The sequence below is a fragment of the Dipodomys merriami genome, unplaced genomic scaffold (assembly GCF_024711535.1).
Source record: "Dipodomys merriami isolate MVZ:Mamm:240054 unplaced genomic scaffold, mDipMer1.0.p SCAF_1, whole genome shotgun sequence".
Taxonomy (NCBI): Eukaryota; Metazoa; Chordata; class Mammalia; order Rodentia; family Heteromyidae; genus Dipodomys; species Dipodomys merriami.
Genome location: NW_027202270.1, coordinates 38,058,786 through 38,082,671, shown reverse-complemented (window position 1 = coordinate 38,082,671; position 23,886 = coordinate 38,058,786). Strand labels below are relative to the sequence as shown.

Sequence of the window (23,886 nt, the reverse complement as noted above, 5' to 3'; positions counted from 1 at the left end):
GGAAATACCATCACAGATGGTAAATAATACCTATGATTTTTTATAAAATTATTTTTGATCCCTTGACTCTAAAAACTAGAATCAAGAAAATAGCTGATCTGAATTTCAAACTTAAAGGAATAAAACACATATAGAAGTCACTTAGTCACTGACTTATTACCTAGATTTTTCCTATCTGATTATGCGCACAAATTCTGAGCTGCTTTTTGTTCCTATTTTTTGAGCCTATACTTCCATAGTTCTCATTTGGTAAATTACACAAGACCCTGCTAATAAATCCCTCTACTGCTAAGTTAACTACAGAAAGATTCTATTTTAGTCAACAAAGAAATTTGATTGAAATAGGAAGTGAAAGCAAAACCAAGAGCTTAGTGGACTGTGCCTGATCATTTCATGTTTTTTTTTAAAGTATGTTACCATAAAATAAAATAAAACCCTAGTCACACTTCAAAATTAAATCTAGTCACACTTAATCCCATTAAGCAGCAGATGAGAACATCTACACTCTTCTTCCTTTCAGTTTCTTCCATTGTTCCACTGGAGATGGGTAATAAAAATGAGTACTATATTACTAGCTTAAATATAGTTTTTCAAAAAATATTCTTTTTTGGATTTCAAGTGTTAAGCATAGCCACCATAAGAAAGAAATGTTTATCTAGTTATTTAAATACTATGTCAAATTAAAATTGATAATACAAAATACATGAAATAAAGGAAGATCTTGTAAAATACAACAATCTACCCACTATATCCATGATACAATGTTAACACATAGATACCAGTTCATAGTCATTCCACTGGGATAGATCACCACTTTTCACAAGAAAAGGCTTGTTGAACCTACATATGTGAGCCTATGTGTATGTATGTGTAATGTGAACAAGCATATGACCAATAATAGGGCAAAAACACTTAATCTTGAAATCCTAACCTTACTCTAACTACCCAAATGCCAACATTTGGAGGAATCATACACATGGTTTTGCTCAAAGCAGCTCCTCTCAATGTTCCAACACACATAGCTGTTTGCAGGCTGGAGAGAGGCCCAGTCCACTTAGGATACACGGGGAGTAATGGGTGCTGTGGATGGGCAACCATTAGAGGGCAGCAGAGGATGTGCTGAGTCAGAAAAGACGATTACAGGCCTTTTAATCAAGGCTGAGCAAATTACACTTTAAAAGAGATTATAATTGATGCTACAAGTGGTGCACAGGAAGTCCTCTCTCAGTAAGTATAAATCAACCAGTTTACTTGGAAAATTCACTTATATTCTTCAAAGAGCATTTTTAACAATCAGTGAAAACCCATTAGGATTGCCTACGGCTAACTACATCATCTCTCATAAATCTACATCATGTAGACACACAATGGTAAAGAACAAAATCAGAACACAGGCTTTCTTGCCTTGCATTTCCAGATAAATACTGAAGTATAGCTATACTTAAATTCCTATTAGAAATACTTTCAACTATTGTCAGAGAATAGGAGCAATCTTGGAGGTTAAAACAAACACAAGCACACATACAGCATTCATCACCACTCTATATATCAATATATAAAGTTCTGTGGAAGCAATTACTCAACTTCAGGCTAATACATCAATAAAGTGGAACAACAGTATAAAATCCATGTAATTTTTGTGTATGATGATTAATCTGCATTTTTAAATGAAAGAACAATGTACTCAAAAGATTAAAATAAAAATGGTAAACTGCGTCAGTGTTACTCACTGACACTATGTTGAAAATTAATGATACAACTTGTGGTGGGAATGGGAGGGAAAAACTGGGAGAGAGAAAAGGTAGGGGTGACATTGTCCAAAAGAAATATATTCATTATATGACTTATGTAACTGTAACCCCTTTGTATATCACCTTTATAATAGCAATAAAAAGTAAAATGTAACTAAATAAAAATTAAAATGGTAAATCAATGGCTAACTTTTTGCAAAATACAGAACCGGCCAAAATCATAACAACTCTTCTAATAAATTTCAAAGTTCAAGTATCACCACACAATACCAATTTTACCAATCAGACCCAGCATATTCCATGATGGAGTAGAAATGAAGAAAACAGTAAGAAGAAAAAGAGAAAGCAACTTTGAATCTTAAGTTTTCTATGAAAATGCCTTCAATTTATCCTGAAATGTAATTTTACATTAACGAATATAGTAGGACATTAAACATTTTACACTGTACAACATCAAAAAATAAAGTCTGCTGCTAACAGTAATAATAGCCTACCACTTGGAAACCTTTCCCAAAACTACCAATAAGCCAACTACCTTTCCATGGCCTCTTCTCTGTTCCTTTTCCACAGAGCCACAGCCACTATTATCTACAAAGTCAGAAGAGGAAGGAAGTCTAGCAATTCTACTAACACTTGCCAGATGGAAACCTCCATTTTTTTAAAGTGTAGATTCAAAAATTCCTTAACTGCACGAATTTTTTTAAATCTTGGATTCTTTTTTTGTCAGTTATGGGGCTTTAACTCTGGACCCAGGCACTGTCCCTCAGCTCTTCAGCTCAAGGCTACTGCTCTATCACTTGCACCACAGTGCCACTTCTGGCTTTTTCTACTTAGGTGGTGCTAAGGAATCGAACCCAGGGTCTCATGCATGCAAGGCAAGCACTCTACCACTGAGCTACCTTCCCAGCCCAAATCTTGGACTTTTGTTATCAAATCCTTAAGAGTGTGGTCACTCATTTAACAAAACAAAAAGGGATAATGAATATTTTCTTTTAGAAAAGCAAATCATACTGATAGAATTCTAGGAGGAAAAAGCTTCTTCTGGACTCCCTTATAGACAGCCTAAAGTGGAGCTTTGGCTCAAGTGTTAGAGCATTAGACTGGAGTACAAAAGCTCAGAGACAGTACCTAGGCCCTGAGCACAAGCCCCTTGGACTGGCACAAAAAAACCAAAACAGGTATATGTTGTTGTTTGTGGTAAAACTACCAAAGAATACTAAACACACTACAGATACTTATTTTGTCCAATAACTGAAATGCCACTTCACTATTAGATTAAAGTAACAAAGGACACATAGGTGAAATCAAATATAGCATAATCACTCCTTTCACTCCTAATAAAGATTGTTAGCAATATTAGCTATCTTTCCCAAGCAACAGTGTCCCTGGCTGAAGCTCTTTCAGCCATAAGATTCTCTATTTCCAAGAGCTGTTTGCTCTGAAAGACAATTCAGTAGTAATAATCGTAGTTTTAGAATCACAATACAACTCTCCACCGGTCACTGACTTGCTAGGTGGTTTGGGGGCAATTTCTTTACTTTCTTTTAAGGAATCATCATCAGCCCATAGGTTGACAACTACGTGTGTTAACTTGTATAAACAATGTCTACTATACTCTAAAACAGTAAACATTCAATAGATGGCATCTACTATTAATAGTTAAGCTTTCCTTCCTCCATAATTACTGGTTTACTAATTAGTAGTTTAATACCATTGACTCCACCTAGACCACACTGAAGAAATTCTTAATACATTCTTGGTCCAACAGACTAAAACAGTCCCAACATTATTACAAGTACCATGTACAGATACTTTTTTCTGCTCCAAGAATATAATCTCATACTTATATATGATTCTATCAATATCTCCATACAATTCTATTAATGTCACATTTTATCTGATGAGAAAATCAAGTCAAAGAAAATCAATATGCCCAAAGTCATATAGAAGTAAACAAATTTATAAATCAGAGTTGGAACCATAGATCATCTACTACAACTTTTTCATCATTTCACTGGATAGTATAATTAAAATAGGTGATATTGATCAAGAGGTATTGTACTCATAAATTGACATGTTGAATTATAATCCTTTGTACAAGTACTTAAAGATAATAAAAATAAGTGAATTTCATAATATATAAATTTTACCTTAATAGAGCTGCAACATTTTTAAATAAGCAACAGAATTGTACATTTTAAAATCAGGAAAATCTGGATGAAAATGGTGTACATTTTAAGAATTTTAAAAACCTAAAAATCTGTAAGCAATATGCTCCAGAAAGTCTATAAACTGAACTGCATATGCTTAGCAATTTATCTCTCTGACTTCCACTATAATTAGAACATACTGCAGCTGCAAAGACAAATCTCTTTAAACACTGTACACTCTTGAAAATGTTAAGGTTATGTTTTTAAAGAATCCCTTATCTTTTAGTGACATATAGACTTCAATGAAATACATCTGATGTCCTAGTTTGCTCAAGGTGCTACAATACAATATCTAAGAATGGGTAGCTTATAAAAAGTAGATTTATTTCTCATAGTTCTGGAAGCTGGAGGAAAGTCTTAATTAAGATCAAGGTACCAGCCAATTCACTATCTGGTGAAGGCACTCCTATGTGCCATTATCTTCATAGCTTCACATGGCAGAATACAACAGCAAGAAAGAATACTTCTCTTAATTGCAGTCTTTCTGTAAGAGTGACAATCCCCATTCCTTCATGTCTCAATCACCCCCAAAGCCATGCCTCCAAATACTGGTACCATGGGATTAAGTCTCCACACATGAATTTTCATGAACAAGTAGACCAGTACTGGGATTTGGGAAAGGATGATATTCCTGCAATAAGCCTGGCCATTTGAAATAACTGTTTGAAGTAGGTGATAGGTAGATAGGGCTTCCTATTATATTTCCTATGTTTCTGATTGTTTGAAAGTGTCCATGATGCAATTAAAAATGATTAAATTTTTAAGCATACCAATAGTGTAAAAAGGAAACTGTAATCCCTTAAAATGTATTTTTGGGGTTAGCACTTTTTTTTATTTTAAAATAAAGAAAAGACAAGAAATGGACCGCACATACCCATATTCACCACCACAATCTAAAGTTCTTTGTGAAAGAGAATTTGAGTATTTGTACCCCATTTAAAATTGCCTAGGCAGGAGACCACAGCTGATAACACAATATTAAAAAGAAGCAGGTGTGATGGTAGATAGGAGAGTCACCTAAATTCCAGCTCCTGCCATGTCATTGACATTGGAGACTTCTGGTCCTGTCTTTTGTGTGTGTGTGTGTGTCGGTCATGAGGCCTGAACTCTGGGCGCTGTTCATGAGCTCTTCAGCTCAAGGCTAGTGCTCTACCACTTGAGCAACAGCACCACTTCTGGCTTTTTCTGTTTATGTGTGCTGAGGAATCAAACTCAGAGCCTCAAGCATGCAAGGCAAGCACTTTACCATTGAGCCACCTTCCCAGCCCTGGTCCTGTCTTTTAAAGCCTTTCTCTGTGACTGTAAACATTTTCTCGGCTTTCTCTCTCTCATAAAATATAATATATACATATATTTTTTAATGATTGACATTAAGAAGGGAAAAAAATTTACATCTAAAATACTCACCCACTATAATCAATAGGTTGGTCAGAAGAGCAGCCAGATCTGTTTAGTGAGGAATATAAATGTCATAAATTTGATATTGTTTTAGAAAATAGAACCCAAAATTATGATCATTATAAGTATTAACATTTAAGAGTAAGTTCTAAATTTAACAACTAATATTTAGTCAATAAAATTAAAAAAATCTGAAATCCTAAGAAGGTATTGCCTGGCTCATTTGAATTTGTCTGTTTGTCTCAGTAAACTCCTGGCAGTTGGCCAATGCACAATGAATATGTGTTATCTTTCCTTATGATCTGCTAGCTTTTTCATTTAGGTGTCTTTTAACAGAATAATTATCAAACGATGGAAAAAATAGCTTAGATAATTATGAACTTGTAACACTACAGATAGAGCATGTACTTTCTTTGGACAAAGTACTAAATTCTTGAAGTATCTTGAGCCATTGGAATAATGAAGAAAAGATTTTTATAAAGCTTTTTTTATGTTGAGGCATTCCAAAAATGTAGGCTTTTAGAAATGGTTAATTTGACCACATTACCTATATACTCTAAGTGAGTTTTCTTTTTTTCTTTTTTTTTTTAAATTTAAATTTTTATTTTTTGTGAACATACTGTACAGAGGGGTTACAATTACATGGGCAAGATAATGAGTACATTTCTTATCAAGCATTGCAGCCTCCTCCTTTGTTTACCCTTCACATCCCTTCCCAACCTCCCCCTGCCCCCCACCCAATCCCACCTCCTCACCCCCCCACCCCACGCCCCCACCCCCGCACCAAAGTTGTAAAGTTCGTTTTTGACATGACATGACGACTTGTACTTCTCATAGTTGCATTGGGTCCACCTTTATCCTTCAACGACTTGTTTTTCCCCATCTCCTCCACAAATTATATCTAAGTGAGTTTTCATTATCTGTATTTCAACCTTTGGGGAAAAGTCATTATTTACATGCACATTTTTCCATTGCCTGAAAATGTATCTTAACTTTCACTGTAATAATCGCTATCACCCATCTTCAACTCAATTTTATTCCTTCCAGATCTATAAATACTTTTTTCCTGTAATGCTTAGATGGGACTTCTGACTCTACTTGAGAGACATATCATCTGATCTATTATCCAGAAAAGAGTAATAAAGAAAACCCTGGATCCCTTTGGATAATCACAGACAAAAGTTTTTGCTATCAAAAGGATCTCCAAAAAACTGAAGCAATAATGTACAATTTTTTCCCATCTTAACTCTAGAAGTGAGACTGTGACATCTGCAGTGGAAGATACATTTTTGTAGGACCACACATCACAAATTCCACTGCATAAATATGAAAAGCCATAACAAATGTTTAATTTCCAAAAAGTTAAAGAGCTTTCTGAAAGGCATTACTACTTCTAATACAAAATATCCCAGCTGGAGTGATGCACCAAAGACCATTTCCCATTTCCAGGGACTTTGGCTCTGCCTGTGGTACCCTTACTATTACGTTCTGTTTCTGTGAAAACAGGCTCTAATAAGTGTACAATTTTACAAGAGCAAATAGATCTGCGTCAAATAGAAACTGCCACTTATTAGTTTTATAACCTAAAACAAGTTGCTTTACTGAGTCTCACTGTGGCTTTAGTTCCTTAATTGAGCATGGCTGCCATTCAGAATAAAGTGATAATCCAGAATTCCCCTACACCACTTGTAGCTTAAACTCACTTACGCTAACTTTAATGATTTAAAAAAATAAAGAGACCAAAACTAAGACAAATATTCTTCCTAAATACCTTTTCCTTATGTCCTCCCTTCTAGCAATCTATCTTGGTATTTGTCTACCACTGACTCAACAATCTATTCATGACGTCCAGATACTCACAGTGTAAAGCAAACATCAACCCCGTGTTGTCAAGGAGCCTCAGTGTATACTAGATATGCCTCAAAACTATTCCTGGCCCAAATATACTTCTTAATTCAATTACAGATTTTACATGCCAAGGAATTGTATCATCTTTTTAACAAAGATATTTCTGACATTACTAGAAGCAAGGAGAAATTCTTCTATTTTAGAATACGTGAAGATAGAGGGGGAAATGGATATTGCAATGATTCTGTGTTAACCTATAGGGCATAGAGTAGAAATAGGGTGATCCTTACTGAAGAAGACTGTAGTGTGGGAGGGCTTTGTCTACAATAGAAAAGCACACAGACTTCATCTATAATGCTAACTCATCTGAGTGGCAGAATGCACAGAAAGTATTCTGGACTAAGATGCCTACTGTGTTTCAGTAAGGGGAAAATGCCATTTGAAAAATATTTGTTATGGTTTTAATATGAAATGTTCCTCACATGCTTATGTTTTGACTACTTTGTCTTAGCTGGACAATATTTTGAGAGGTTCTGGAAACTTGAGGAGGTAGAACTTAGCTGCAGAAAGTAGGTCAAGAGGGCAGGTCCTTGTGGATATTTTGTCACAAGCCCCTCCCTGTTTTATCTCTGCTTTCTGTCCACAGAAAGTGAACAGTTTTCCTCTGCCTCAGATTCCCAGTTATGAAGTTCTGGTCCAACTGAACATGGCTTTATCTTTTGAAACCATGAGACAAATAAACCTTTCCTTCCTTAAGTTACTTAAGTCGGGCATTCTGTCACAGCCATGAAAAAGTAACAAATAGTTTCATAACTTAAAAATTAAGTGAACTATTGGTGATCATGTAAATCCAAATCCTCAAACATGTTTTTCAAAGAACAAATAAAATCACAAAAATCCCATACCTTCAACATTATAAAACAAACTACCAACTTTAAACCGATTAAAGTAGAAAATACAAACCACATTTTGGTGCAAACATTTCCCCAGCTCTTCCATTTAAACTATCATAGAGAATACAAATGGATCTAAGAGAAAAGTTACACAGAAGGAAGAGGATAGTAACAGAAGACCTGAAATTGTCTTAAAATTCATATATAAGCCGGTCAATGGTGGTTCCTAGTTACTCAGGAGGCTGAGATTTGAGGATCATGGTTCAAAGCCAGCCTTAGCAAGGAAAATCCGTGAGACCCTTATCTCCAATTAACCACCAGAAAACTGGAGCTGTGACTCAAGTGTAGGGCACTAGCCTTGAGTTGAAGAGCTAGGGGATAGTGCCCAGGCCCAGTGTTCAAGCTCCATGACCGATAACAACAACAGCAACAACAACAACAAAAATCACATATAAACTCACCGCAAGTGAAAAACTTCTGAAGTGTTGATAGATGAGAAAATACTGCAAAGAAGGAATTTAAGGGCACAAACAACTCAAGGAGGCAGTCTTGACAGGCAATGTTCCAAAGGTATGCCAGCAAATTTTATCTATCAACCTTACCAGCTAACATTTAGCCAGCTATCTGGTTAAATGTTACTTTTAATATGTTTAAGAGTGGTTCTGGAAGAGATTAGCAACTGGATTGAAGAACAGCTAAAGCAGACAGCCTTTCCCATAGTCGGTAAAAGTTATCCAATGTGTTGAGGGCCCAAAGAGAACCACAAAGAATAGGAAGATTAAAATCCCTACCTGATAACTTGAACTAAAATCCTAGTCTTCTCCCACCATTGCAATGGAAAAATTTGCACTGGAACTTAAAGAACAGGTTCCAGTTTGCAGACAGCAAGTATGAGAGTATATGGCATATGGACTGGGAATGTGGCAAGTACAAGAGTATGAGGAATACAGGAATATGGAATGTGGCTTAGTGGTAGAATTGCATGCAAAGCATACATGAAGCCCTGGGTTCGACTTCTCAGTACCACATAAACAGAAAAAGCCAGGAGTAGTGCTGTGGCTCAAGTGGCTAAAGTGTCAGCTCAGGGACAGTGCCCAAGCCTTGAATTCAAGCCCCAGGTACATGGCATGTGCTTTTTTGAATTGTAAAGAGGAGGAAAGATGATACACATTTATCTGTGCAAAGTAAACAAATGAATTAGATAAATAAGAAACTCACAAGAAAAACTTCCTAGAGCAGGAAGAGAGAGTGGACTAGGTTGGAGAAAAGAAATGACAGGTTGGAGAAGCAGTGGAAGAAATGGGAAATGACTAACACTTCTCTTTGTATATCTTTCTGTACAGTTCTGACTTTGGGAACTGTGTAATTTCTCATATTCTCAAAGAAAAATAAGAAGAAGAAGAGGAGAGGAAAATTTCTCAAATGGAAATTAAACAGAAACAAATGCCTCTAATGGTATTTCACATGACTATCATAACAACACTAACAGAGGGAGAAAAGAGGAAGGAAACCTTTAAGCCCAATATTTTTACTACTAACTCACAAGTTGTAAACAAAAGAACTGAAATAAACACTAAATTCCAATAAATGGGTTTCTTACGGTGTTAAGCAGTTCTGAATTACCTCCTGTATATTCTAAGATTGAGCAAATAAATAGACAGACCATGACTAACAGAACCCAGGTGTCTCCCTGTAGAAGAGAGCTAAAACATGGAAAGTGAAAGAGGCCAAAAGAGCCCCAGCAGTAAAGTATGGAACAGAAAAAAACAAAAACACATTCATAGTTTTTAATATTGATTTAAAAATGAGGGTGGGAGGTGCCCTAGTGATGTGCACTGAAAGGGCTCTGATGGTTAATTTTATGCACCAATTCAACTGGACCACAGGTTGCCCAGATAATTGACTGAACATTAATCTGGGTTTCTGTGATAATATTATGGGGTATTAACAATTTAATTTGTAGAGTAAAGCAAATTACCATCCATGTCAGTGGGTTTCATTCAAGCAGCTGAAATTCTGACACAATAATAAGATTAACTCCAGTAAAGAGTTTGTTCTTCAGAATCCATCTACACTATCAGTTCTTCCTACCTGACAACCTTAATTAACTAAGCCATCAGCATCCTAGACCTCCGGCCTATTGACTGCAGATGGGATCTGTTAGCCTCTATAAAGATATAAACAGACAGATTACCTGATGATGATGACGATGATGATGATGATGATGATGATGATGATGATGATGATGATGATGACAACGACAGATACATTCACAGTTACAAAGATAGATCAATCTCAATTTATGTATCTGTTAACCTATGGCAGATTGCAAGACTGGATAAGGCAGGTAAGTGCAAATAAGTTGGATAAAATGCTGATGACTCGAGGATATTGTTGCCTAGGGGTTTATAGGCACATATCAAAAGGACATAGATGATTCATGAAAGAACCATGACTAAATGTTAAAAATAATGAGCAGAAGTTACATTAAACAGGTTTTTTTCAAAACTTTCATTTCCTTACAAATGGTGCACTATCATTCTTTCTAATGAATGAGTACAATTATATTGTGTGTGTATATATATATATATATATATATATATATATATCACATTTTCTTGATACATTCATTCAAGGAGGGGTATCTAGGCTGATTCTGTATGGTGTATAGTGCTGAAATAAACATGGTTGTGATGGTAGATTTACTGTATCCTGGTTTGTAATCTTTTGGGTAAATGCCCAGGAGTCAGAATTGCTGGATCATAGAGCTGTTCTATGTTTTTTTGAGGGGCTTCCACACTGCTTTTGAAAGTGATTGAACAAGTTTACATTCCAACGAACAGTGTATTAGGGTTCCCTTTGGCTGAATCCTCACTAGTAACTGCTATTGTTTGTTTTCTTAACAATGGCCGATTCTAACTTAGGTGAAGTAGAATCTCAATGTTGTCTTGATTTGCATTTCCTTTATGGCTACAGATGTGGAGCATTTCTTCATGTGTCTATTGGCCATTTTTACTTCATCTGAGAAGATTTTCTTTACTTCATTAGCTCATTTATTTAATTGGGTTGTTTTTTGAGCATTTAATGTGTTTACAGTCTCTGTATATTCTGGATATTAGGCCATTGTGTGAAGTGTAGCTGGCAAAAATCTTCTCCCACACTGTAGGCTGTCTTTTTAGGTTGCTGGTTATGTCCTTTGCTGTACAGAAACTTTTGAGTTTAATGCAGTCTAATTTATCTATTAAGTGAAGTAAGTCAGGCCCAGAGAAATAAAGGATCCACATTTTCCTTTATATGTGGATGTTAGATTTATCTTACAAACTCTTATGTAAATATGCTGGATAGTATGCAAGTGTATCCAAATGCATTAACTGAAATATGGAAGATTCAAGGGAGATCTCAAATACTACAATTTCTTAGAAAGCCAAAATCAAAGTTCAGCAACATAAAACATTAGGAAGCAGTTACTCGAAAGAGATGGGGTGGGATCAAAGGGAAAGGGCTAGACTAATGAAGAGGAGAAGAGGGAGGGAAATAAAAACAAGAATCAAATATATATCCTATAAAATTCATAAGAATGAGGGAAAGTGTGGGTCATAGAGGGAAGAGTGAGAATGTTGAAAGAGGTGGTATTGATCAAGATACAATATATTCATAAACTGCTTTGTTAAATGGCATCCATTTGTATAACTACTTAAAGATAACTTTAAAAAAATTTTAAATAAGTTTTTACATAGCTTCAAAGGTACAAGGAGAGGGTAACAATATTCAACAAGAAATGTACTCATTACTTTATTCTGTAACTGTAATCTCCCGATACAGCATCTTTACAATAAAATTAAAATTTTAAAAAAGGTACACACTACATATGTATTAATTATGAAGCGAAAAACAGTAATTCTACAGTGGATAATCCTGAGAGTTATCACCATACTAAAGTGATAAGAGAATACATTGCCAGGAATGGAACAAAACAGCAGCATGGCCTCCTGATAGGACACACAAAACACTATTTCTGCAAAATCACAGCCAAAAATGCACAGCCTAATTCTAATCATGAGGAAACATCATACACATCCAAGTGGTGGAATGTCTAAAAAAATAATAATAATAATTGACCTGTATTTTTTCAAAAATGTCCTATCATAATACAAAAGGAAAGAATATGTTCTAGGCTTTAAAAGAATGGGAGACATGACAAATAAGAGTAACGTAACCCTGAATAGCATCCTGTACCAGGGAAAAAAGGTTTTATTTTACTCAAAAGGACTTTAGGCCAGGCACTGGTGGCTCATGCCTGTAAACCTAGCTACTCAAAGCCAGCCAGGGCTAGAAAGTCCGTGAGGTTTCCCAACCAACCACCAAAAAGCTGGAAGTGGAGCTGTGGCTCAAGTGGTAGAGTGCAAGCCTTGAGCAAAAAAGCTCAGGAACAGTACCCAGGCCCTAAGTTCAAACCCCAGGACCAGCACACAAATAGGGTACTCACACCAATGCGTGCGCACGCGCAAATACACACACACACAGGAAGTGGCACTGTAGCTCAAGTGGTAGAGCGCTAGCCTTGAGCTGAAGAGCTAAGGGACAGCGCTCAGGCCCTGAGTTCAAGCCCCACGACCAAAAAAAAAAAAAATCACACACACACACACACACACACACACACACACACACGACAATAGGGAAGTTAGGAAAATTTGAACAGTCTTTACAGTACTCTATCAGTAATTGCCTAATTTTTGTAATAATGTCCTAGTCAGGCCCTGGTGGTTCATGTTTATAATCCTAGCTAGTCAGGCAGTGGATATCTAGAGGACAGAGGCTTGAGGTCAGCCTGAGCAGAAAAGTCTACCAGACTACATCACTAAAATAACCAGCCAAAAGCAGAGCTTGAGGCATGGCTCAAGTGGTAGAGCACTGGCCAAGCAAGCAAGCTGAGCAAGCATGAGACAAGAATGAGGCCCTAAATTCAAACCCCAGTGCTGAAACAAAGAAAGAAGGGGAGATATCCAGACAGAGGGAGAGAGAGGAAGGGAGGGAAGGAAGGAGGGCTGGGAGGGAGGAAGGAAGGAGAAAGAAGGAATGAAAGAAGAAAGGGAGGGAGGGAGGAGAAAGAAGGAATGAAAGAAGAGAGAAAGGAAGGGAGGAAGGGAGGGAGGGAGATAAAATATCATGGTATTTATTTACATCATGAGATTTATTTGGGAGAAATGGGGAATAATGTACACTGAAGTATTTAGGAGTAAAGAGAGACCATACCTATAAATCACTTTCAAATGGTTCAGGCAGGATATAGCATTTAATTATTAGTTTATGAAAAGCAAGTGTGGAAAAGTTAAAGAATTTGAGGTGAAGGGTATATGAGAATTCATTGAATTTCTAACTTTTCTGTAAATCTAAGAATATTTCAAGATAAAAGTAAATAAACACATACATTCATATACATTACAAAAACCTAAAATAACTTATTCTTTTTCCATACAATTTACATTAAAATGCCCATGTCATCTGCTGCCTCTACCATTTTCCTCAACAGCACTTCTGCCTCTAACAGTATAACCTCCTTATTCCAATTCTCTTCAGTTTAACCTTCACACAGGCAAAACTAACTACCTTACTCCTCTAGTTGAAAGCTCTGAATGGTCACTCACTATGGCCATCAACAGTCTGTTGGTAGCTCACACCTGTTAATCCTAGCTATTCAGGCGGCTGAGATCTGAGGACCGCAGAACAAAGCCAGCTCTAGCAGAAAAGTCCATGACACTTTTATCTCCAATTAGCTACCATTATCTACCAATTAAATATCAATTAACTGTGACTACTGTGGTAGGGCACTAGCCTTGAGCAAAATAGCTCAAGGACAGCACCCAGGCCCTGAGTTCAATCCCCACTTTTGGCATCAAAAGTGAAAATAAAAATAAAACAGCCCTGTTGAAGTGCCATGCTGTTTCAATAGTTGGGCAAGGACTATGCTGCCCTTTCTGCAGAAATACTCACAGGTACAATTCATGGCTTAAGAAATTCCTATCTGTGCTTTGTCTTCTCAGTGTGACCTTCTCTGATAGGACAGTGTGACATAAGTAGTCAGTCCCTTTATCTCTCTCCTAATATGAGCTTGCTGAACAGAAAGGTCAAGACATTACTTAACATACAAAAGGTTCTCAAACAGTTTAATATTGACATATTTTTATGTACATGTCCACACACTATATGAGTATATATGGGTAAAGGTTAGATCCTTATGAAAGCCAATCTTTATGTTGAAAATTATAAGTTTAGAAAATGAAAAGGTAACATTAATATACATTTTACAGGAAAAACGGCACTATTTGTGCAATGGAATAACATGCTTCTGATTGCTAGTCAATATAAATTAGAACACATCCTAGATTTAGTAAGTTCTTTAGCACTCATCATTGAAAAACAATCCAATACCATTTTTAAATTTTATTTCATTTTCTCTTTTTAGTTTTGTAATCAAGAGTACACTGTTGTCCACGGGCTTTTAAATCAAGAATTGAGACCAAAATAAATTCTGAGACTAAAATAACAAAATCAAAAGTGGTTTTACTTTATATTTAAACAAAATAATCATCCTTTTTGGTCAAAATACATAAAGCAGTGGTCCCTGATTTAAACTCTAGTCTACTTAAAAATCTAATCAGTGCTTTATCTTATTTTTCTTGGTCTAAAACTAAGCCGATTACATAATCAGAAAGAAGCTTAAAGGAAAATAGTATAAATGTTATATTTGCCCTGCTTTCCAATACATACAATATAGGAAGAAATGAAATTATTTTTTAAATCTTAAAAAAAAACAACTTTAAATCATTACTGACAAAAATTCAATGTGAATGCTTCTCTGAACAAACTCCTAAGACCCACAAACATTAAAAAAAAAATCATAACTAAAATAAGCCCTTGAGCCCCATTACAGATTATCTCTGGAACCCATGGCCTAGTCGTTCTGATGGCTCCTCATGATAACTTTGTCTTTAGAGTTCTGAGGACTTCATGTTATTTATTTTTTTTAATCCTACTTGGCCCCTTAGTATGAGTTCCCATTATAGCCTACATTTTCAACCAAAAACAAAATTGGCATCTATTAAAGGTCTATGCTGCAGGAGGTCAGGGATTAAGGCAATTTTAATTATATCTGCCCTTTCCCTACAAGCCCCAAGTGTGTTTCTTGAACACAGAAAAAACTCAGAGAATATAAGAAAAATAGCTGAGATCATTTGGAGATTTTTTTAAGAGATCATTTTTAAGAGGATTTAGTTTATTTTATTGAAGAATTGGGCCAGTATTTAGTTTCCAGAATAAACACTAGCAACCACTCATGTGTGCCAAACACAGCAATAAGTCTACTTTCAGTGGCACAAAGGGTACTTAAGCATCTCCCTTCAGCATACTTGCTTACAGACACTCTTCTACCTCCACTCCCCACAGTCCACAGGAGTTAGTACCTTTATCTCCTGACTCAAAGAGAAAGCCCAAAGATGGCACACAAATTTTGAAATCATATCATAACTATTATGTACAATTATTGTGTAAATAAACCCATAGAAACCTGTTGGTATAATTAAAAACTAATGCCTTCCATGACTTTCAGTTCTCCTGTGATTAAATTCCTTCAAAAACCTTAGATTCCATAAAAATATACATTAAAACATATCCACAGCATGCACTACATTTAGAAAACAATTGACAAGACATATGATGATAATTCAGTAAATTTCTTATATCACTATTTAAAAGTAACGAACTAAAAAGCACCAGCTACCCCATAGTAGTCCCTCAATCATGTCAAGTTCTGCAAGAAATTAGAAACTTTAATCCTAAAAGATGATATTTTATAATTTTTTCTGCATTGTGCTTATAGAGGTCACATGTAATGAACTGAACTGAATATGTGCCCCCAAAATAAATAAGGAACTAGAGCACCTAATTTCTTCTTTCTCAGAGGAAAGCTTTGTTGTCACAAAAGTTAATTGAATTTTTATCTCTGATGCTTTTTCTGTATGTTCCCTATTATTAACTGGCCTCTTTTCTCCTTTCTTTCTAACTGTCCTTCCTTCCTTAGCTTCCCAATTGCTTTTATTATTCGGAGCAAAAAGTCTTTAGTCTCCTAAGTTAAATATATGAACTACTTAGATGCCACATGCCAATGCCAGTCTTATCTTTAGAAATTCCAAGACCACATTCCTCACCACAGAAAAAAAAGAACTTTCAAAATCAAATTATTAGTTTAAGAAGACATTCTATAGTTTAAGCCAAGTACCAGCAGCATACACCTTTAATCCTAAGTACTCAGGATGCTGCCTAGGCAGAAAAACTTGAAGAGACATTAACTAAAAAATAACCAGCAGATAACAAGGCTGAAAGCATGGCTCAAGTTGTAGAGCACCTTTCTGGCAAATGCAATACTCTGAGTCCAAACTCCTGTACCACCAAAACCCCAGTTAAAAAAAAATTACTTAGTTTAAATAAGGAATCCATATGATACATTCCCTGCACTATTCCTAAAAGCACTTAAAAAAAGACTAAGGGAGAATTAAAGCAAATCTTTGAAGAAAGGATATTGAACTTTCTTATTTTAAGTTGCCAAAAAACCTATTTGCACAAAATGTCTTCTCTTTGAAAAATAGATCATAGTTTATGTTTTGCTTTTTACTACCATCAGCTAGGTGTCATTGCAGGATGTGCAATAGAGTTTTCAAAAAAAATCTAAGATTTAAAACTTTGAAAGACAAAATTCAAGCTGCATAAATAGAAGCATCCTAAGAAAGAACATTAGAAACTATTAAACCACTGATGTTTGGTTCTATCTTGACCTGGCTATATATTACAGTTGCTTGAAAGCTTTCACAAAATGTCAATGCCAAGGCACCAATCCAAACCAAACAGATAACAAACCCAGGCAAAAGAACTGTTCCAAAGCTCCCCAGCCAGCCGTAATGTGCAGATTTATAAATGATCTACATTTACACTTAGTCCTAAATCATTAAATTATCTATTATCTCAATGTTTAAGTCCAATACTCAACAAACAGTAGGTCCTCCACATGTTAATAGCACATCCAAAATTACAATGATTACCCTTACTTTAAAAGGAACTCAGTGTGGACATAATTTTAACATTTTATAAAAAGCCCAGCTGAAAATCTTCTAAAACAGTTGGTGAGAGTCAACACCTAATAGTGCCAGAGTTACAAAAGTAATGGGAGCTAGTCCTGAGATAAAAGACTGGGCATTTCAGGCAGAACAGATGTACCGGCTGGCCTGGAGCCACAATTTTCCCAATCTCTGCCTCCCAAGTATCTGGGAATATAGGAGTGTACCACCATACCCTGCTGTTCTCTTGTTTGCTAAATTAGGTTTGACAGAAAAAGCAAAATTCTTTTCTAAATTGTGTTTGACAGTTAGAGGAAAACTGCTCTAAATGTATATACAGGAAACATTTTAAGATAATTACATTGCAAATGATGAAGGGATAAAGATACAAAAAAAGGAAGGTAAGGTTTCTATTCTTCATGCACACTGGTAAAATGATGACAAGAGCAAAGTGTAATGAGTTATATTGTACATAATATAATGCCTTGAGCAACTGCAAAAGAGATGAACAAAGGCATATATTCAAAAGTCCAATAGTTAGCTCAAAATGGAACTCAAAATATGGTGAGTTATCCACAGGAAGGCAGAGAAGACAGAGACATAAACAGAAAAAAAAAAAAAGATTTAAGCCCTAACATAATAAGTACAAATAGTATAAATATATTAATTAAAAGCAATTTGAATCAAGTAGATAAAAAGATATGATCCAACCTATGTACTACTTAGAAGCAGCTTACTTTAACTACAATAAAGTAAGGTTGAAAGCAACAAGATTATTATAACTCCTGAAAATATGGCCCGGAGGAATGCAGGTTTTGCTATAATAATTTATAAAAAGACAAGAGCAAAGAAAATATTACAAAATAAGACTCAATCTATCAAGAAGATCTTAGCTATGTGGCTACAAAGTGGTATCATGGTTTCAGACCAGCCCAAAAGTTTGTAACACTCCACCTTGACCATGGCTACATGTGGCAGCATGTACCCATCATCCTAGTTACAGGGAAAACACATTGCCTGGGCACGGCAGTACATAACTACAATAACCAGTAACATAGGGAACAGCTGTATCATAGTCCAGGCTGCCAAAGTATAAAATGAGTGTCAATTTCAATTAATACAAAAAAGCTGGCAAACAGCATCAGCTTTGCAAGCTTGAGGCCCTAAGTTCAAAACCCAGAATCACACACAGACACAAAAAAGCAGAAGACATAGCAAATTCTAAATTGTATGTAACACATGACAAAAACATAAAATTAGTGAAGCAAAAGATGAACTGCAAGATGATCCACCATTATAGTTGTAACTGTAATCAACATCTATCTCAGTAACTGATACATAAATTATACAAAAAATCCACAAGAATATACAACTCAAGTACCCTTGAATAGTAATTTCTAGTCAAAATGTATTTAATACCATACCAAATGTCACAATTACCTTTGCAAATGTTCATGGAACATAAACTATGACAGACCATACCAAGGTAGATCCTGAACAATAAAGCAAATCTCAAGAAATGTAAAATAATTGAAATAATACAGACTATTTTCTCTGATCACAATAGTATCAAATTACAAACCAATCACAGTTAAGGGGAAAATCTTCAGCCACTAAGAAATCAACAACACATTCCTAAATAGCCCACAAGAAGGTACAGAGTGAGAATAAGACTCTAAAATTCACGAATAAATAAATAAATAAATAAAAATGTGTTTAGCATTCTGAAATAAATGCTAGTCTCCTACTACCAGATTCCATTTGAGTATATATTCTTTAAATTGGTGCAGTAGAAATATCCCCATGCTGCTGATCACATGTATGGTGTATATGTGTACACCATTATATGTTATAGACTGTGATAGACAATTTGCTCCAGGAAAGTTGGAATGAGCTTGTGACTTTAAATGAGCATCATTATTCCACAATACTGTGAAATTTGGGAAATTATGTAATCACTTAATCACAATTTAAAAAAAAGCACCAGAAAACTAGAAGTGGCGCGATGGCCCAAGTGGCAGAGCATGAGCCTTGAGCTGAATTGTTCAGGGACAGCTCCCAGGCCTAGAGCTCAAGCCCCACGACTGACGAGAGAGAGAGAGAGAGAGAGAGAGAGAGAGAGAGAGAGAGAGAGAGAGAGAGAGAGAGAGAGAGAGAGAGAGAGAGAGAGAGAGAGAGAGAGAGAGAGAGAGAGAGAGATCTTTCATGCGATTGTTTCTAACCTATTTATAAGATTATGTCTTTGTTGCCTTGTATGTCCCTCCCCATGGTACAACCCCTGCTTTCACTATATATGATATTGGTATATGTGGAGGGGAAGGGAAAAAACAAATTGTTAAAACAGGGATACAGGAGGACCCATTGCAACAATGAGATGTACAAGTCGTTATGTCGAAAAACGAACTTTACAACTTTGGTGGGGGGGGGATACGAAGGGATGGGAAGGGGAAACAAAGCAGGAGGCTACAATGCTTGATAAGAAATGTGCTCATTATCTTACCCATGTAATTGTAATCCCTCTGTACAGTATTTTCACAATAAAAATATATTTAAACAATTTTTAAAAAATAATAAATTGGTGTAGTAGCTTTACTTGTAACTAGAATAAGTCATACATATTATTTTTTAATTTTATTTGAAAACTGGGGTATAGAAAGTGCAGAACTATGGGTTCAATCCAGCTCCCATTCAAAAAATATAATCCCAACTTTTATAATTTATGTTCACATAAATTATGTAGACCATTTTCTCTAGCAAAAGCTTAAGTTCTTAACAAGTATAAAAGTCTAAAAAAACATAGTGACACAAGATAAAAGCTGCTCAAAGATATGTGAAAAAGTAAATAATTGAGAATGACTTAAGTATATAACAACAGGTATATAAATTAAACTGAAAGGATTGCATAACCCATGGACCAAAGAAGTTTGGAGAGAAATAAAAAAAAATTAACTGGACAAAATTTAAACTACAATCTATTTTTTTTTTAAGGAACACAGCAAAAGCAATGCTGAAGGGAAAATTACAAAGCCAGAAATAGAAGCACACAAATATGCCAACTGCTTTTGGACAAGGGTACAAAAATAATTCAATGGAAAAAAAGATTACCTTTCCAACAAATAGTGCCCAAGCAACTAGATATCCACAGGCAAAAAAAAAAAGGTGAACCTTGAACTGAGTTTGATACCTTACATAAAAAATTAACTCAAAACAGATCATGGACTTAAATGGAAATGGAAAACTATAAAACTTTAGGAGTAGTACATTTTTAGGATTTAGAGCTAAGTTAGCCTTAAGAACAAAAGCATTGCCCCCCAAAAAGAAAAACAAAAAACAAAAAACAACCTTTGCGGGTACTCACATTGAAAGAGGGAAAACCAAAGCTTATACAGAATGGGAAAAAGTATAAACCACATAAGCAATGAAGGGCTAGGTTCTAGAATATATAAAGAGCACTTAAAAGTCAGCAGTTATAAAAGAAAATCCAATCAGAAAATGAACAGACAACATGAATATAAAATGGCATATACAGGTAACAATTACATGACTTGATAATCAACATCATTAGCCAATAAGAGAATACAAACTAAAACAATTAAAATCAACATTTATCTATCAGAATTGATACAGTTAAAACTAGTAAAAACCAAATTAAAAAAATACTGGATTACTCATTGTATTAAATCTCCTGAAGCAGCTACAACAAGATGCTGCCCAGTTTGGTGGCTTAAACATCTTCTCACACTCTAGGGGAGTAAGATCAAGGTATTAACAAGTTTGGTTTCTACCTCTTTCCTTCACTTGCTGATACAGATGCTTAATTTTTATATCCTCACATGATCTTTCCTCTGCCCATAAATTCCAGATGTCTCTTTGTAGGTACAAATTTCTTCAAGCATGTTTCACTGGGAGAACGTGTGCCTAGCAAGAGTGAAGTCCTGAGCTTAAAGTCAGTTCCAAAAAAACAACAACAACAACAACAAAAAAGAAAAGAAAAGCCATTAGTCAGTCTGGATTAAAACGCACCTTAATAATCTTGTTTCACTTTAAACCTCTAAAGGTCCTATCTCCAATATAAAACAACATCTTGGGGTATAAGAAGTTCAATCTCTGAATGAAGAACATGATTAAGTCCATAAAAGGCATACATTCCTAGTGAAAATGTAAAATGTTATAGCCATTTTAAACCATACTTGGCAATTTCTTTAAAACTCTAAACATACAACTACCATACAACAACCCAATAATTGTATTTTTAAAAAATTCATACCAGAGAAATGAAAATCATGTTCATACAAAAACCTGTAACTGAATAGTTATAGCAACTTTAGTCATAATAACCAAAAAACTAGAAACAGCCTGGTTAAGCTCCCATGGATGAACAATAAAAACTGGTATATCCATACCAAGGAATTTTCCTACATAATTATAAAGAAACAAACTATTGAAACAGTAACCTAGTATGAATCTCCACAGAGCGCTGGAAAAAAAAAAAGTCAGTCCCAAAAGCCATATACTAGAAGGTGGCATGTACTCTTGAAATGACAAAATCATAGAAACCGGATAAACTACTGGTTGTCAGGAACTAGGATGAAATGTGGGTAAGAAGGAAATGAGTGTGGCTACAATAGAAAACTTTATATCCTGCTAGAAAACCATTTCTGTACTTTCTAATGTTTGAATGATGTGCTTTAAAATAAAGTTGGATAATAATGATCATGTGGGAGTGGACCGAGAAGGATTCTGTTCCATATGTGGGATGGTTAACACGGGCCAAATTCTAGTCTGAGCCAGTCCTAGCCTGGCTCCCACACCAAAGGTTCTCTTCCTTCACCAGGATGCATTCAAAGCTTAAATGTCACCCAAAGTAACAGCTACAGAACCCATCATGAGTATGAACAATGTATGTTTCCCAAATTTGGTGTTTATATTCCCTCAAAACTTGTATGTTGAAATCTTGTATGTTGAAATCAAATGTGAGATGAAGCCTTTGGAAGGCCTCCATATCATAAGGTAACTATACTGAAATAGAGACTGGTGCATAGAGATTCTAGAAAGCTCGCTCATCCCTTCCTCCTTGTGAAGACACAGCAAGACAGTCCTCTATGAACTGAGAGACACCAGTTTCACAGTGCCTTAAACTTACCAAGCCTCTAGAACTCTTTCTCATTCAGAATATGGTATGGTTATAGTAGCCTGAACAAACAAAAATAAACGTAAATTACACAAAATACCTCTTCTATCAACTGTAGTTCTGATTCAGTACTCTATTAAGAAGACAGCAATAATTACCTGCTTAACTGAGTCATACCTTTAAGGTATAAGTAACTGATAGGCTTAAATATTCTCACAAAATGACTAACAACAAAATAGCCTAACAACAGCATAGCCTAATTTAAATGGTATTCTAACAGGAATTATATATTTAAGACAGATCTCAAATGTTGTCATCTGCTTAGCTCAGACTTCCTAAGGGAGCCATTCACTAACTCACTCAGTTTCTAATCTTACAGTTCTCAGGAATTTTGGAAGGATGCGGGATATAAATCCTAAATTACAAAGTAATAGTGGGAGCTTCCATCTCATCAGGGTTCAAGACACATGTCTGGTTTATGGCCTGGAACAGAGCTTTTGTCTGTGAGGAAAGGTAATCCAAGCCCTAATGTAAGTTGTGAAAAGCCATGTTTGTCTTCTCAGCAGCCTTTTACACTGCTTTCCTCCTTCTAACAACTCTAGGAAATCTCTCCTGAATCCTACCTATGGAGTCCAAGTGTCCAGACTCCCCCATCAAGACAGAAAAAGCCTTAAATAGGATCTAACCATACTTTTATACAAACCAATTGTAAAGAAAGGTTGCTGTAAGAAATTTTTGCTTTGGGGTATGTTTGCTAGGGTTTGACTGAGGGAATAGGGTGGTACTTGTATCATTTTTGTTTTGTTGAGTACACTAGGAAAATGGTTTTAATAATTTCTGGGAGAATTCAATCCAAAAGTTAATAGATTACTTCAGTACTCTTTTAACCTTAATTATTTAGAACCGAAGATTCTCAAATTCCAAGGTTCCAGATTCCAGTTAAAAGTGCTTACTAAGGCCAAACACTGGAAACTCATACCTGTAGTCCTAGCTATGAAGGAAGCTAAGATCTGAGAATCCTGGTTTTCTGATGCAAGCCAGCCAGGGCACAAAGTCCATGAAACTCTTACCTGCAGTTAACCACCTAAAACCTAAATGGCCCTGTGTTTCATATGGTGGAATGCTGGTTCAGGGATAGCACCCAGGAAAAGCTCAGGGATAGCACCCAGGTCCTGAGTTTAAGCCCATGGGTGTCACACAAAATAATAATAACAATTAAAATAAAAATAGAAGTACTTACTTCTTTTTGGTTTCATAATATCCCTTTCTTTTTTTTTTCAGCATGGAAACCATTTTTATATCTCCTCTTCCCTGTTTAACCCTCAGTAATCTCTTCTCCTGTCCCAGAGTTCTTGTAGTTTCCATGTTATGAGTAGTAAATAGGGAGAATTATACAGACACAGGAGCTAGGTTTACTTCAGACCCCCAAACATGGAAATCAAGCTCAAGGAAGAGGATCATGACCACTACCACCTCCCCAACTATGTATTTTTTAGTCGACTTTCCTACACTACAACACATACTTAAGATTATCAACTTACACAGAGA

At 35.6% G+C, this 23,886-nt stretch overlaps 1 protein-coding gene across 4 annotated transcripts in view; it reads right to left on the bottom strand.

Annotated features, from left to right (window-relative positions):
* The window catches only part of Sestd1 (SEC14 and spectrin domain containing 1), a 101,400-nt gene that overhangs the window by 65,500 nt on the left and 12,014 nt on the right, over nucleotides 1–23,886 (bottom strand). Inside the window, exons 1-2 of one of the 4 annotated variants that reach the window (XM_070019959.1) lie at nucleotides 8,562–8,646; nucleotides 5,369–5,407 (exon numbers count right to left, since the gene is read on the bottom strand). The exons of 1 other annotated variant lie outside the window; for it this stretch is intronic. The gene's annotated coding sequence lies outside the window, so the exon portion shown is untranslated. Of the gene's footprint in view, nucleotides 1–5,368; nucleotides 5,408–8,561; nucleotides 8,647–23,886 lie in introns of those variants that run through there. 2 more of the 4 variants (XM_070019949.1, XM_070019975.1) reach the window with 2 other exon arrangements.